This window comes from Octopus bimaculoides, chromosome 28 (assembly GCF_046866305.1).
Source record: "Octopus bimaculoides isolate indiv1 chromosome 28, ASM4686630v1, whole genome shotgun sequence".
Taxonomy (NCBI): domain Eukaryota; kingdom Metazoa; phylum Mollusca; class Cephalopoda; order Octopoda; family Octopodidae; genus Octopus; species Octopus bimaculoides.
Window position 1 is genome coordinate 19,233,980 of NC_142955.1, and position 5,000 is coordinate 19,238,979.

General features: G+C 40.1%; 1 protein-coding gene across 6 annotated transcripts in view; it reads right to left on the bottom strand.

Moving 5' to 3' along the window:
- The window catches only part of LOC149130721 (talin-2-like), a 205,179-nt gene that overhangs the window by 4,933 nt on the left and 195,246 nt on the right, over positions 1 to 5,000 (bottom strand). The window lies entirely within an intron of this gene.

Sequence of the window (5,000 nt, forward strand, 5' to 3'; positions counted from 1 at the left end):
GAGAGAGAAAGAGGGGAGACATGGGATTAATTTCATAAATACACACACACACACACACACGCAAGCATGTACGTACGTACGTATTGATCGATTAATACGAAGAGGATTTATTTACAATGATAATAAAAAAAAAAGCAACGAAAGTGCAACAGAAACAGCTATGCAACTGATCGCCATAACAACAGCTGAGCTTAGGTTACAAAATGTGCACCAGCACTTGCATACGCATATATACCAATGTGTGTGTATGTGTGCATAACATGTGTGCATGTGCGTAGTCAGTTATTTTCTATCAGAAGCCATAAAGCTGCACACAACACTTCTCATGTCACCTCAGGTCAATGGGTGTTTTCACGTCTTTCAAACTTCATGACCTTTGCCCTACTATATCACCATCACCATCATCGTCATCATCATTTAATGTCTGTTTTCCATGCTGGCATGGGCTGGACGGTTTGACTGGGGACTGGCAAGGCCGGGAGTTGTACCAGGTTCTATTGTCTGTTTTCGGTTTGGTCTCGACACCCGGATGCCCCTTCCAAATGCCGACCACTTTACAGAGTGGTACTGAGGGTCTTTTGCATGGCAGAGACAGGGGATATTTTTACTGGCACCTGCACCAACAGGGGTCACCAAGCAATTTGCAAGACAAAACTCCTCAGCCAGGAGGAGCAGTATTGAGGCGTGGCTGGCTGTGTGCCGTTTGAGAGATGAACGGTATAGGGGAACAAGGACAGGTGTCCCTGCCATGTAGGTACAAGGATACCCCAGGTGGAAAAGGAAGGAAGGTGAGTTAGATAGTAAGATAAAGAGAGCTTGTGTGTGGGTGGGTGAGAGCTTGCAAGTGTGTGTGTGTGTGTGTGTGTGTGCATGAGCTTGTGCATGTATGTGTGAGAACTTGTTTGTGCATGTGAGCGAGCTCATGTGTGTCTGATCCTAAGAGTGTGTCTGATCCTAACAGTATATAATAGAGATCAAACTGCCCTCTGTCAGACATACGAGAAGTCAAGTGCTACAGGATTTAGCAAGACGCAGGGGGTGGTGTGGGATGGTGAGGAGTGGTGGCCACATTGCAAGGATTAGTGACTTACAACTAATTCCACAAAACATCATTGTTATTTGGTGAGGATTTCGGATTAAACCAGTCATCAATTAGCACAGTAGGTCACGTGCATAGATATACATACATACATTATATATGTATACAAAACTTAACAATATATAAAGGATATATATATACATATATATATGACTGTGTTGATAGTCATGTCTGTAATACTGAGTGGATGTTATACGGTCCAACCATTGATGATAATAACACTGTGTGACCGGGGGGGGGGGGGTCATACAGTGCCAGAGAGAACCATTCTATCAATGACTTTGGAATATAACAATATCTGTCAGAGTGACAACCGTTGTCAAAACACCGATACAACAGTGGCAAAGACAGCTTTGCAAGAGATGATGATGCTGATAAATTCCCATGTGGTCCCTGGTCACATGTATACACACTTTGGGATGGCGTGATCCGTCGCAGCTCACCTTGGCATCAATTGTTGACCGTTATAGAGAATTTGCTGACCAAGTCGCCAATGATTATCCGAACAGACGTGGCCTGAGTTTGAAACTGGGGCAGACTTGCAAGCAGAGGTTGGCTCTACCAGCTGCCAGCGGATCCCATACAGATGCACCTGGGTAGGATAATAAGGCACCCCCTACCCAGTACTACTTATGTCAGGAAAACGGTAGCTTACTGCAGGACGCTTTGCTGATGTCAAGTCCACATGCCATCAGGAAATTGCCAGATCGTGAAACAGACAAAGCCTGGGAACCTTCTCCTAGAGACATTAAGAAAAGCTAAGGGGCACCTCACTCTCATCATCATCATCATACATCGTTGTGTAGTTATGGAGTTTGTTTCATAAACCCAAAGGTGCAGGTGCATGCTGGGTAAGAGTCTTCAGTGCCTTTTACATTGGAATTAGGTTGACCCATGACTCCAGGAATGGAATTTGGTCAGCAGAAAAACTGTGCCGGAATGCATTGGAACTAAGTGTGTAAATGTGAACGTTCAGCAGTGATATACAGCTCAGCCAAATAAACACCCATTAAATATATATACATACACACACACACACACACACACACACACACACATATATATATATATAATACACACACACACACACACACACACATATATATAAATGTTTTATAAATGTTCTATATTATACACAGCCTTGGTTTTTTTTTTATCTCATTACGAAAAGTAAATCCTTATATATATATATATATACACACACATACACAATATTGAGAATACATAAATACCACAGTGAATGACTGTGTGTGTGTGTGTGTGTGTGTGTGTGTGTGTGTGTGTGTGTATGTATGTATATGTGTTTATATATATATATATATATATATATATATATATATATATATATATATATATATATAAAATATAATATAGACGTACACACATATGTGCATACATTTCAGGCTGTATAATACCATAGAGTTTTGTTTGATATTTATAAATACCACAGAAGCTGTTTGTTTGAAAAAGGTGGGGGGAGCGTAAAGAGACCCTTTATTCGCTGTCAGGAAGAGGGAGGGGGCAGGGAGATACACACAGAGAATGATAGAGGGAGAGAGAGAGAGAAAGAGAGAGAGAGAAAGAGATGGAGAGAGAAAATATATATATATATGTATGTATGTATGTGTACAGTGAGATAGAGAGACAGAGAAAGAGATGGGGGGAGAGAGAGAAAGAGATGGGGGGAGAGAGAGAAAGAAATGGGGGGAGAGAGAGAAAGAAATGGGGGGAGAGAGAAGGATGAACTAAACAAGGAGACTGAGATGAGATGGAGAGAGAGAGAGAGGGAGACAGACAGACAGACAGACAGAGTCAGATAGACAGATATAGACTAATTGAGATGGAGAGAGAGAGAGAGAGACACAGAGAGAGAGACAGACAGACAGAGAGAGAGAGAGAGAGAGAGAGACAAACAGATAGAGAGAGAGAGACAGACAGATAGAGAGAGAGAGACAGACAGATAGAGAGAGAGAGACAGAGAGAGAGAGAGAGAGAGAGAGACAGAGAGAGAGAGAGAGCAGGAAAGGCGGGGTGGACCCATCATGTCATCACCTAATCTTTCAGTTAAGAAAAGGGTAACTATTTTGGGTGTTTGGTAAAATATGCCATTGTGAAGGGAAAGAGAGAGAGAGACAGTAGGGGCTGAGTAGGGAACAGAAGTTCTTTAACGGGGGGGGGGGGCATGTGTGTGTGTGTGAACATGTGTGTGTGTGTGTGTGTGTGAATGCATGAACGTGTGTGTACGTGTGTGAATGTGTGTCAAGCTGTTGGTGCACACGTGACAAAATATGCAGTTTGTGTGTATATGTGCATGCGCAATAGAATATGCATAGTGTGAATGCATGTGTGTGTGTGTGTGTGTGTGTGTTCATTGTATATTTAGAGAAGCATACATGTTAACAGTGCGTGTAAGTGTATGTGCATGGTTATGTATGTGTGTGTGTGCATATTTGTGTGTGTAGGGTTTTTTGTTTTTTAGTTTTCTTTCCCATTTAGATTTTAGTTGTGCAAAACGGACCACGCCCATATATATATATGTGTGTGTGTGCGTGTGTGTATATGCACACAGATACATATATAACTGTGTGTCTGCATATGTATATAACCACACATCAATGCACATACACACAAACACATACATACATATATATATATATATACATACATACACACACATCCACAAATATATATACATACATACATACATACACACACAAATGCACAAATATATATACATATATATATATATATATACATACACACACATCCACAAATATACATACATACATACATACACACACACACAAATGCACAAATATATATACATATATATATATATATATATACACATACACACACATCCACAAATATATATATATACATACATACACACACACACAAATGCACAAATATATATACATATATATATATATATATATACTCACACAAATGCACAAATATACACACAAACAAATATATATACACACACACACACAAATCCACAAATGTATATATATATATGCACACACCCTCACACACACAAATACATATATAAGCACACACACACACACACACACAACCATATATACATAATAGGATGGTTTGTTGCATAGTGTTTCTAGTTTGTGGTGGAGACAGTGATGATGATGATGATGGTGATGATGAAAAACTGACCATGGTGATGCTGCTGATGCTGATGAAGATAATGATTACAATCCCGGTGATAATGACCGTGATGATGATGATGATGATGATGATGCTATTAAACCCTCCCCCCCCTCCCAACTTGCTCCCCCCCACCGTCACCGCCAATTAACAAGAACCTCATAAATGGATTCTCTCACAAATTAACAACAAAATACAATTAAAACGCCTCTCGGAAATAATAATAATAATAATAATAATAATAATAATAATAATAAACAAAAGAAAGAAGGAAAAAAACAAAAGATAAACAAAAAAGCAACAAATACTGAGAATGGGCAGTGGTGGGGTGGTGGTAGTAGTAGTAGTAGTGGTGGTGGTGGTAGTATTAATGGTGGTGGGAGTAGTAATGGTGGTGGGAGTAGTAGTAGTATTAGTGGTGGTAGTGGGGGTAGTAGTAGTAGTGGTGGTAGTAGTAGTAGTAGTAGTAGTGGTGATGGTGGTGGTAGTAATAGTAGTGGTAGTAGCAGTAGTGGTGGTGATGGAGGCAGCAGTAGTAGGTGTTGTAATATTAGTAGTGGTAGTAGTAGTATCATCACAGTTGTCAATACAATGGCTGCTGCTGCTACTACTACTCTTCATCCTCATAATATCTCTGTTGCTACTGAGTTTCGGCTGATATACCCTGCAGCTTTCATCAGTTGCCTTGGGGAAATTTCAAACCTGGGTTCTCATTTCTAAGGTAATAATAATAATA